Genomic DNA, 12,564 nt, shown 5'->3' with positions numbered 1-12,564 from the left:
GGGGCGCTCTGCAGGGGGTGGAGGAGGATGCCGCAGACTCCCAGTCTCGCGGGACGCCACTGTTGTCCCTGCGCTCTGCTCCTGCCTCCCTCGGGGGCCCGGCGAAAGAGGCCTCCTGTGGTCACCTCCCAAGTCCTCCAACTTCCCCGACACATCTGCTTTCCCGAGTGACAAATGAAAACGTCTGAAGCGGCTGGAGCCCGGTGCCGCCAGCACACATGGACAGCATGTGAAGCTGTGGTATTCCCGAGTTTTGACGCATTCCATCTAGGACACAGGGACAGCAGTGTTTTTAGCAGTTGACACAAGAGGAGTTTCTCCTGCTTGCCAGACAGCTAGAAAGCTGGAAGGAAAAAAAAAAATCTTTTGTGGCTTCCCGGATGGGTTTGAATTCTTCTAAAACGGCCCTCGAGTGCTCCGGCCGCGCGGTGGCCCGGGCGAGCGCCTCCCTGACCGCCGGGCGCAGGACCCCTGGTCTGCGGGGCGGAAAATTGATGGCAACGGCGGCGCAGACCCGGGCCCCTGCTGCAACTGGGCTGCACCCGCGCCCGGGGAGAAGGCGGCGGGCAGCTCGCAAAGGGAATTTAACTCTCCTGCCTCCTTCCTCCCCACCCCACACACCTAGTCCTTCCCCAGCCCCCTTCCACCCCTGCAGGGTTTGTGTTCAGCATCAAATTAAGTGTTCGTGACAGCTAACCACAAGTTATTAAATGTGATTCACTGCCACATTGCCGGGCCTTCACTGGTGGCACAGCAGAAGCACTTAGACAAACCTTTTGATTCATGGCATTGATACAAAGAGTCTTTCAGAGTGCGCGAGGCCTTCTCGGGCCTTGAGCTGAAAATGGTTTTACTTCCGTCATTCTCTTAAACAGGTCACTGAACTGAATTAAACCCCAAATCCTTTCTAACTGCTTAGCTGTGAAGTCTTGACGATATTACAGTGTTGGGGCGATGTGGCCGCGGATTGCCAAGTCAGCGGAAATTTAAGAAATCAGTGTCGAGAAGGAACTTATGTTTGGCAAGTGAGAGGGATGATCCGCAGCCGGTGTGCAGGAGGGCTGTCGTGGTGCCTGCGAGGCTCGTCATCACTCTGATTCTTGTCCCAAGAGGAATGCATTATTATTTGTTAAAGAACTCCCTGCTGGGAAAGGGGGAGTGGATGAAATAGTAACAGTTGCGTGTTCCTCATCTTGAAATTTCTCCTAGTCCTTGTTCGGGGAGACGTGGCTAGGGAAAGACCAAAACTCCTTCAAACATCACGCACCTTTTTTCACTGTTGTCCCATTTCATCCGTCTGAGGCTTGTGGTCACAAGTTGGTGGAGGGTCACTGATCTCTCTTGGGGGGGGAAGTGTTAAGTCTACCCGGAAGTCACGTCTTGCCAATGCTAAGCCAACAGGATTTACGCTTTTAAAAATTCCGACAATAGGAGGCGGAGTGGGCTCTGTTCAAAATCCACAGCACCACGTGAGCTTCCTGATGGTGCCCTGGACCATCCCTGTGAAACTGCAGTGTGGCCTGTGCTCTCTGCAGTGCTCTGGGTGCAGCAGCTTACCATCTGTTTATAATTGGCATCCAGATCTGATACATTATAGAGGTATCCCAAGCTTATTGAATTTAAAAGGAGGTACCAAGTTTGTGTGGGATAAATTCAGATCTAACTTGTCATCTCTCTGCCAAGAGCATGTAATTCATTTTCTTATTACCAACATAGTCTATTAGAAAATAAGTTAGCTATGTAACAAATTGAAGTCTAAGAAAATATCCATATTAGGAAACCTAGTTCAATGATTAAATTAAGCAAGGATTACTTTGGCGTGAATAATTCCACAATCTGCTTTTCTGTCCTGAAAAAAAATGAGTTTAGCAAGGCATGGCTGTGCTTGTAATATTTAACAGCTTTATTTTCAGGACTTTGAGTTATTTGCCTGTCTCTCTATCCATCTTTCCAACATTTGTGGCTAGTGTCACCTACCTTGCTATCATTTGTGAAATTCATAGAATGGAGTTGAGTCAAAGAAATATCTTAGTAAAGAATCAGCTCAATGTATTATAAACTATTTGTTCAATATGTAATGCTTCTTCAGTGTAAGAGTACTTCTTCGGTATTATGTTAGATTAAGTCAAAATGTTTTTTCACTACAAAGTAAGAGAAAAATAAGAGCATAGTTCTCCAAGATACATGAAGTTAAAGCAAAAACTAAAGTCTTCTGTCCAACTGTAGATCAAAGCAGCAAAATCTATTGTATCACTTATTTTAAAAATCCAAATGAACAATTCCCCTCCACTACTTTTAGATCAAACAAAGGAACTGAATTATACCTTTGGTGTCTTGTGTACTGCTATATTATTCTGTTTTATCAAAAATGATCTTTTTGCATTAGTATGTACTTGTTCCACAAAATATGCTTCAAAATATGATTTTGTTTTGTTGTTTTAAATCAATCTGACCTTTTTTTCCCTTTTCCCCAAGTATAAGTAAAAAAGAAAGCAATGTAAAGTCAACTATAGCTAAAGAAAGATTTGGATTGCAGTTAAACATTTTTTAAAATTTTAATAATAGGTATTATACTGTCTGTATCAGCAAAAGTAGTCTTTAAAATACTAATATTTTAGTGTGATTCAGAGACAGAAAAACTGAGGTCTTTATTAATTTACTCTTTTTTGGGGGTTTTGGCCACACCTCTCCGCACTCATGGGTTACTCCTGGCTCTTCATTCAGGGATCATTCCTGGTGTGGTTGGGGGACCATAAAAGGTACTGTGATAGAACCCAGGTTGGTCACGTGCAAGGCAAGTGCTTGCTCTACCCATTGTACTCTCCCTTCAGTCCCTGAGTTCTTTGAAAAATGCTTTATTCCTCCCCTAATCTTTGTTGATGTTGTTTAATAACTCATTTAATTGTAGTGCTCACTCATCTGCTCATTGAGAGATTGCATTTCTAACCCTAGTGCCAGTGCCATTTTTTCAGGAGTGCTGCTCACCAGTTGGGGGGAGTGAGACTTTAATTTCAGTGCTTATACACAAATGACTGCTATGTGACTGGTGATTGCTGTGACACTAGGTATCCTACACAACAGAACCGCCAGGGTCTTGCCTGGTGCATCCACCAGGGTAAGACTCAGCCTCCAGCTTGAACAGGCACTTTAGCTCCTGGTACCCATTGAGATTTGCTCTTAAACTATATAAAGTGGTAGAACTGATGACTTGCTTTTAACTTGTAATGTTTTGAATCCATACAGAATAACTGATACAGTCTGCTCAGTTGGCAGGATCAGAGAGGTTTAAAGTTCAAGAAAAAAATATCTTGTCACATGACATAAATATATGAATCCCTAGAGTTCAAAATCATTTTATGTATATGATAATTAAAGAGAGAAGATAGGAAGGGTAAGAAACTTGGAGAGAACATAAAAATTTAAAAACCTCTAATGTGAATTGGCAAACTTTAACAGACTTTTTTTGATTCATGTTGATCCACGAGTGTATAAGCAGATCTCTGAACTCAATACTGATCTAGATGGAAAATATATTCATTTATTCCACACATTTATCTAACCCTTGCCCTATGCCATTCTCTTCTGAATTGTAGGGTTTATGATGATAAAAGATAACTTTGATACTCCTACAATAGGAAACACTATTAAGAAAGAAATTTCCACTGAGTAAAACAGGTTATTCATTCATTACATTATTCACGAATATGTGTGTGCTGTAGAGAGTGAAGGCTTTCTCTCAAAGCCAATAGTCTGGGAGGAGTAGAAGAACCACACTGTCTGTAATGAAAAATAGGAGGCCAGAAGGAAGTTGTGGGCGAATAGGTAGGGAAAACACTGCACAAGAAATCAATTGAGAGAGCAGAAAAAATTCTGCTTTACTCCTTTCCTGCAGAAAAAAGGACGGTGGTAAGAATTGGAAATGGAGTCATTCTATTGTCTCCAGCTAAAATTTAGATGCAGTATGAGTAAAGCTTTGGGTAAAAAAAAACCTGTGGATTAGCTGATGTTATTATCCCTATTTAAGACAGAAATGAATCAAAGCACCCAGGTCACACATCTCGAAAGTATTAAGCCAGGGTTTGAACCCAGCAGTCTAGCAGTTAAGCCTTTACTTTCATTGCTTTAAAAGTCTGGAGAGGAGACCAGAGAGATAATATAATGCATAGGGTGATTGGCTTGCAAGTATCTAATTGAGCACCACCAGGAGTGACCTATGAGTATAGAGGTAGGAGTAAGTGAGCACAGCTAGGTGTGGGTCAAAAAACAAAAAGGAAAAAAAAGGGAGAGACTAGAAAATTCAGAAATCTGGTCTTTAGGTTTTGTTTTCTTGTAGAACAAAGAGAATTCACCAAAATTACTCAACTAGGTGTGACAGAGATATTCCAGAGGCTGGGATCAGCATATAGAAGGAGGGGGAGAGGATAACTGCATATATATGTATATAGATATAGATATAGATATAGATAGCACTGTCCTCCCGTTGTTCATGGATTTGCTCTAGCGGGCACCAGTAATGTCTTCATTGTGAGACTTGTTGTTACTGTTTTTGGCATATCAAATATGCCACGGGGAGCTTGCCAGGTTCTGCAATGCGGGCAGGATACTCTCGGTAGCTTGCCAGGCTCTCCGAGAGGGATGGAGGAATTGAACCCAAGTTGGTCACGTGCAAGGCAAACACCCTATCCGCTGTGCTATTGTATAGTAGAATACAAGTATAGAATGCAAATATCAAGTCATTATACCATACACCTGTAACTAATACAATGTTTCTTTTAATTTTGTTTTAAAAAAACTTAATACAAGAACACCCATATAGAAATATAAAATAATCTTCTCTTTTCCAGTATTATCATCCCATGGCCAGTATCTATTGCAGTTTATCTTTAAAAAGAAAACCACATGCTAAACATGAATTTTTGTAGTCATTGTAGCAGAGATGGAGGGGTCACAACTCATTTGGTTGCAGGGCCATTTATGCTAATTTATGGTGTCAGGAATATATTTGGACAGAGTATGGACTAAGGTAGACTTGGAATAGAACCATCCAATATGATAGCCACTAGTTCCATGGGCTACTTAAATTTAAATAAAACTAAAATTTAATCCTTCAATGATATCAGTCAAGCATCAAGTGTTCATCAACCAACTACAGTTGTGTCTTTCCGAACGGGAGAGCAAAGGAAGCGTCAGAGTAAAGCTGCCTCTAAGCTCCACTATAACCAGCTTCTGCCCTGTGCAAATACTTGCTAATTTTCCCTGGGTGCTACAGTTTTGCCACAATCAGCTTTTCTAAATAAATAGAAGTGGTTGGTACCTAATTCCCAACATTTTAAAGTACAGTCAAAGTGAGTGTTGTGGAAAAAGAATCAAATAAAGTCTTGGGGGGCCCTGTTTACTCTAACTTTTCCAGAGGGGCATAGCACATTCAGACAAGCAAACCCTCCACCTACAGATAATCACAGGAGAGTGCTCACCTTGGATGGCCACAAACGCTTTGCAAGGGTCCTCTTGACCACTTTCTTCTGCCCTCCAATCCCATTCATCACAAAAGTCAGAGCCAGTTTAAATTGGAGGTGAGGGGCCAGAGTGATAGTGTAGTGGATAGTACCTTTGCCTTGCTCACTGCTGACTGGGGTTCGATCCCACACACCCCATATAGTGTGATTCCCATGCACAGAGACAAGAGTAAGCCCTGAGTACTGCTAGATGTGACCCAAGACGATTGGAGGTGAGGGGGACCAGCAGCAACTTCCTCACAGCCGATAAGATCATAGATCCAGACTCATTCCAAGTCTGGCTCATACTGTTCTCCTTTCTGCTCTCAATACTCAGGCACATTGGCTTTGCTGCTAGTGCCTCAGCTGTGTTGCATTCAAAACAACTTTGTCCCAGGACATTCCCACCCCCACCCCTGAGCACTGCCCCTCAAGCCTTTGCACTTCTGACTCTCCTCCCCTCTACCTATAACAGTGCTTTTATGTACCCAGTTCTCTCTCCAGGGGCCATACTGCAAGGCACTCTAGCTCAGCATTGCCTAAGAGAAGTAGATTCCAACCACATATGACATAAATGTAATGGTTGCCATATTGGCCCACAAGTAAGTGCTGGTGGAAATCATTTCATAATAGAGTCTATTTAATCCAACACATGCAAAATACCACCTCAATAGGCAATCAACTACGGGACTGTGTACTCACAGGACTGTGTGCTCACAGGAGTGTGTACTCACGGGAGTGTGTGCTCACGGGTGTGTGTGCTCATGGAAGTGTTTGCTCACCGGAGTGAGTGCTCATGGGAATGTTTGCTCACGAGAGTGTGTGCTCATGGGAGTGTTTGCTCAAGGGAGTGTGTGCTCACAGAAGTGTTTGCTCATGGCAGTGTGTACTCATGGAGTCTATACTCATGGGAGTGTGTACTCATGGAGTGTGTACTCACGGGAGTGTATACTCATGGAGTCTGTACACACGGGAGTCTGTACTCACGGAATTTGTACCCAGGAGTTAGTACTCGTGTTGCCACATTGGCCCACAAGTAAATGCTGGTGGAAATCATTTCACATTAGAGCCTATTTAATCCAACACATGCAAAATACCACCTCAACAGGTAATCAACAATGGGAATGTGTAGTCACGGGAGTGGTGCTCACGGGAGTGAGTGCTAATGGGAGTGAGTGCTCATGGGAATGTGTGCTCACGGGAGTGTGTGCTCATGGGAGTGTGTGCTCATGGAGTGTGTAGGGCCAGCAGGGTGAGGCACAGTGACTATTCCGAGCTGGCACCCCTGGACGCCGGGTGCAGGTTTATTGCTGGCTCAGCACAGGGATCCTTGGAGCAGCAGAAGGAGACAGGGAGTGCACCTGGCTGCCTGCAGCCCCCTGGGGGTGTGGGCTTTGCCAAGCCCCAAGACAGCTCCAGCCGCATTGACTGCTGTGTGGTGTCCGTCCCCACCTTGTTTAAACTCAGGGGTGAATGCTCTGTGAATGCAGGGTCATGTGAGTACAAGCTCCCATGAGCACAGACTCCACGAGCACAGACTCTGCGAGAACATACTCCTGTGAGTACAGACTCCGTGAATATAGATCAGCCAAGCACAGACTCCACGAGCACAGACTCCACGAGCACAGACTCCCATGGGTACAGACTCCGTGAGTAGAGACTCTGTGAGTACAGACTCCCATGAGTAGAGTCCGTGAGTATGGAATCTGAGCACAAATTCTGTGAAGACAGACTTCACAGGCACAGAATCCATAAGTATGAACAAACCCCATGAATGCCTTGCAGTTTTTGCCGAGCACAAATTCCTGAGTACAAACTCCGTGAGTAGAGACTCCCGTGAGTACAGACTCCGTGAGCATATATATATCGAGACACATATATGTGTGCATATATACACATATATGTGTTTCTATATACGCATACATACATGTATATGTGTATATATGTACACATATATGTGTATGTATATATGGATTCTTTTATTTCATAAGTCTTGTGTTAGGTTTTTATTTTTTATTAATGTTTATCCAGGTAACATTGATTTATAACATTGCATATATTTTAGAAGCACAGGTCCACAAATATATGTAACCATATCATTTCTTTTCTTTATATATATATTTTTTTATTAGTGAAACACCATGAGGTACAGTTGTAGACTAACAAATTTTTGTGCTTCGGTTTCGATTGTACAATGATCAAATACCCATCCCTTCACCAGTGCCCATTTTCCATCACCATGGATCCCAGTATCCCTCCCACCCACCATCCCCCCATCCCACCCTGCCTCTGTGGCATGACATTCCCTTTTGTTTTCTCTCTCCTTTTGGGTGTTGTGGTCTGCAAAAGAGGCATTGAGTGGCAATCGTGTTCTGTCCATAGTCTACTTTCAACATGCATCTCTCATCCTGGGAGGATCTTCCGAAAACCCTTTATTTGGTGCTCCCTTCTCTATCTGAGCTGCCCTTTCCCCTAGAATGCCCGGCTGACCTCTAAGCCATGGAGTAATCCTCCTGGTACTGATCTCGGCTATTCTTGGGTATTAATCTCCTATTTTGTTACTTTATGTCCCCCAGATGAATTCAATTTTTCTATGTCTGTCCCTCTCTTTCTGACTCATTTCTCTTAGCAGGATACTTTCCATGTAGTACCACTTGTATATAAATTTCATGACTTCATCTTTTCTAACAGCTACATAATACTCCATTGTGTAGATGTACCAAAGTTTCTTTAACCAGTCATCTGTTCTTGGGCACTCAGGTTTTTTCCAGATTCTTACTATTGTAAAGAGTGCTGCAATGAACAAACAAGTGCAGATGTCACTTCGACTATACATTTTTGCCTCTCTGGGATGTATTCCCAGGAGTGGTGTTGCTGGGTTAAATGGGAGATCAAATTCTAATTTTTTGAGAATCGTGCATACTGTTTTTCAAAAGGGCTGAGCCAGTCGGCATTCCCACCAACAGTGAAGGAGTGTCCCTTTCTCGCCACATCCATGCCAGCATTAGTTGCTTTCGTACTTTTGGATGTGGGCCAGTCTCTGAGGTGTGAGATGGTATCTCATTGTGGTTTTGATCTGCATCTCCCTGATGATTAATGATGTAGAGCATTTTCTCATGTGCTTTTTTGCCATTCGGATTTCTTCTTTGAGAAAGTTTCTGTTCATTTCATTGCCCCATTTTTGGATGGGGTTGGATGTTTTCTTCTTGTGGAGTTTAACCAGTATTTTGTATATCCTGGATATCAACCCCTTGTCAGATGTGTATTCGGTGAATATCCTTTCCCATTCTGTAGACTGTCTTTGTATTTTGGTCACTGTTTCTTTGGAGGTGCAGAAGCTTCTTAGTTTAAGATAGTCCCATTTATCTATCTCTGTTTTCACTTGCTCGGCCAGTGCTGTGGCATCTTTGAAGATACCATTAACTTCAATGTCATGGAGGGTTTTGCCAACTTTGTCTTCAATGTACCTTATGGTTTCTGGTCTGATGTTGAGGTCTTTAATCCATTTTGATCTTACTTTTGTACATGGTGTTAGGCAGAGTTCTGAGCCCACTTTTTTGCATGTAGTCTTCCAGTTTTGCCAGCACAATTTGTTAAAGAGGATTTCCTTACTCCACTTCACATTTCTTGCACCTTTATCAAAGATTAGATGATCATATGATTGAGGGGAGATGTCAGTGTATTCAACCCTGTTCCATTGGTCTGCAGCTCTGCCTTTGTTCCAGTACCAGGCTGTTTTAACTAGTACTACTTTGTAGTAGAGTTTGAAGTTAGGGAGGTTGATTCCTCCCATTTTCTTTTTCCCAAAAATTGCTTTAGCTATTAATGGGGGTTAATTGTTCCATATGAATTTCAGGACTGTTTGCTCCATTTCTTTGAAGAATGTCATGGGTATACTTATAAGGATTGCATTGTATTTGTACAATGCTTTGGGAAGTATTGCCATTTTGACAAAGTTAACTCTCCCGACCCATGAGCAGGGGATATCTTTCCATTTCCTCATGTCCCCTTTTATTTCCTGAAGTAGCGTTTTGTGGTTTTCTTTGTACAGGTCCTTTACTTCCTTAGTAAAGCTGATTTCTAGGTACTTGATTTTGTGGGGCACAATTGTGAACAGGATTGTTTTTTCATCTCACTTTATTCTCTCACAGTGTTTGTGTATAGCAAAGACATGGACTTTTGGGTATTGATGTTATAGCCTGCAACTTTACTATACAAGTCTATTGTTTCTAGGAGTTTCTTGGTGGAGGTTATAGGGTTCTCTAAGTATAGTATCATATCATCTGCGAGTAGTGAGAGCTTGATTTCTTCCTTTCCTACCTGAATTCCCTTAATATTTTTTTCTTGCCCAATCGCTATTGCAAGTACTTCCAGTACTATATTGAACAGCAGTGGAGACAGTAGGCATCCTTGTCTCTTCCCTGATCTTAGAGGGAAGGCTCTCAGCTTTTCCCCATTGAGGATGATGCTTGCTGTAGGCTTGTGGTAGATGACTTTAACTATGTTGAGGAAAGTCCCCTCTATACCCATTTTGGCTAGGGTTTTCATCATAAAGGTCAATGCTTGTCAAATGCTTTCTCTGCATCTATTGATATAATCATATGACTTTTATCTTTTCTTTTGTTGATATGATGGATTATGCTGATTGATTTCTGAACGTTAAATCATCCTTGCATCCCTGGGATGAATCCTAAATGGTCATGGTGTATGATCTTTTTGATGAGTAGTGGATTCTATTTGCTAATAGTTTGTTGAGGATCTTTGCATCTGTGTTCATCAGGGATATCGGCCTGTAATTCTTTTTCTTTGTGGTATCTCTGTCTGCTTTTGGTATCAGGGTAATATTTGCTTTGTAGAAACTGTTCGGAAGTGTTTTTGATATTTCAATTTCGTGGAAAAGCTTAAAGAGGATTGAGAGTGAGTCCTCTTTAAAGATTTGGAAGAATTCACTAGTGAATCTATCTGGGCCAGGACTTTTGTGCTTGGGGAGACTTTTTATTACCATTTCAATTTCCTTGATGGTGATAGGTCTGTTCAGGTATTCCAGGTCTTCTTGGTTCAGCCTTGGGAGTCTGTAGGAGTCTAGGAATTTATCCATTTCCTCGAGGTTTTCATTTTCCGTGGCATAAAGCTTCTCAAAGTACTCCCTGAGTATCCTTTGAATTTTTGTAGTTTCTGTTGTAATGATCCCCTTTTCATTTCTGATTCGGTTTATTAGGCTTTTCTCTCTCCCTTTCTTTGTGACTTTTGCTAGAGTCTTATCAATCTTGTTAATTTTCTCAAAGAACCAGCTCTTGGTTTCACTGATCTTTCGGATTGTTTTTTGGTAACCATATCATTTCAACCACCAAAATATAAACCAACCTCACTATAGTGAACCCTTTGCTGTCACCCATTCTAGTGGTGAATTCAGCAGTCAGAATTCAATTTTGACTTGATTTTTTCTGTTTCTTTTTAAATTTCACTGCAAAAATATCATCCAAAACCTGTTTTTCACCTTTTAACTTATTTTTCTTAGCTTAACATCCCCCATATTCCAGCCAGGCTGCAATTATTGGTTTCCTTAAAAATATATAGCTGAATTGTTCACAATAGCCAGAATCTGGAAACAACCCTAGGGCCTGAAAACAGACAATTGGTTAAAAAAGCTTTGGTATATCTACACAATGGAATACTATGCAGCTGTCAGGAAAGATGAAGTAATGAAATTTGCTTATCAGTGGATGGTCATGGAGAGTATTATGCTAAGTGAAATGAGTTGGAAAGAGAGGGACAGACATAGAATGACTGCAATAATTTGTGGAATATAAAATAACATAATGTGAGACTGGCACCCAAGGACAGTAGAGACAGGGCCAAGAATATTGCTCCATGGTTGGTTGCCTGACTCATGAGTTGGGGGAGAAAGCAGTTGGAATAGAGTTGGAATAACTAAGTCAATGATGGTTGGAAGGATAGTTCGGCATGAGAGATGTGTGCTGAAAGCAGATAAGGACCAAACATGATAACCTCTCAGTATATGCATTGCATACCATAATGCCCCAAAGTAGAGAGAAAGTATGGGGTAGATTGTCTGCTGTAGAGGCAGGAAGAGAGGTGGGATGGGGAGAGGGTGTACTCTGAACATTGGTGATGAAAAATGTGCACTGGTGGAGGGATGAGTGTTCGGTCATTGTGTGACTGAAACTCAAACATAAAAGCTTTGTAAGCATCTCACAGTGATTCAATTATGTTATATGTATATACATATATATATGTAACTTAGTAGTATTCTATCATGTACTTAAAGCACATCATCTCTATCCACTCATTAGTCCTAGGAGATTTGTGCAATTTCCAAATCTTTGCTATTGTAAATGTTGCTGCACTGAACATAGTTGGCATATATTTTTTACAATTATTATTTTATGTTCTTTTAATAGATCCCGAGATTGTTTTAATGGGTTATTTGATAGATCTATTTTTAATATTTTGATGAAACTCAAACTGTTTTCCATGAAACTGAAACGAATCTACATTCCTACCCATGTACAAGGTTTCCTTATTTTCTACAACTTCACCAAAACTTTTTATTTATGGCATTTTTTGTTATAAGCAATTCTCACAACTGTGAGGTGATCACTCATTGTGGTTTTGATCCTTTCATATATCCTTTGACCATATGCCACATTTAGTAAAGTGCTAATTCAATGGTAGGGCTCAATTTTTTGGATTGAGTTATTAGTGTATGTATGTATCTTGTTAAGTCGTAGGAGTTCTTTATATATTTTGAATTTTAATACTTATATGTTGAATTTTAATAATTTTATGATGTATAAATATTTTCTCCTTTTTAGTAAAGTATCTCTTTGTATTATAGTTTCTCTTTGCAGAAAACTTTTAGTTTAATGTAGTATCATTAGTTTATTTGCTTTTATTTTCCTTGCTTTTGCAAACAAGTCCCTGAAGATGTCATTGAGGTTGATGCTTTAGTGTGTATCACTTATGTTTTCTTTAACATATTTCAGGATTTACATTCACATCTTTAAAATTAATCTTGGGGCTAGAGCAATAGCACAGTGGTTAGGGC

At 41.2% G+C, this 12,564-nt stretch overlaps 1 pseudogene; it reads left to right on the top strand.

Annotated features, from left to right (window-relative positions):
• Positions 1 to 380: 380 nt before the first annotated feature.
• LOC130021152 (60S ribosomal protein L27-like) overlaps positions 381 to 12,564 on the top strand; it is a 48,574-nt pseudogene continuing 36,390 nt past the window's right edge.

Source organism: Sorex fumeus, unplaced genomic scaffold (genome assembly GCF_029834395.1).
Source record: "Sorex fumeus unplaced genomic scaffold, SorFum_2.1 ptg000014l, whole genome shotgun sequence".
In the NCBI taxonomy this organism is placed as follows: Eukaryota; Metazoa; Chordata; class Mammalia; order Eulipotyphla; family Soricidae; genus Sorex; species Sorex fumeus.
The sequence above is the reverse complement of the archived record's forward strand: the minus strand, read 5'-3'. Positions and strand labels throughout refer to the sequence as shown.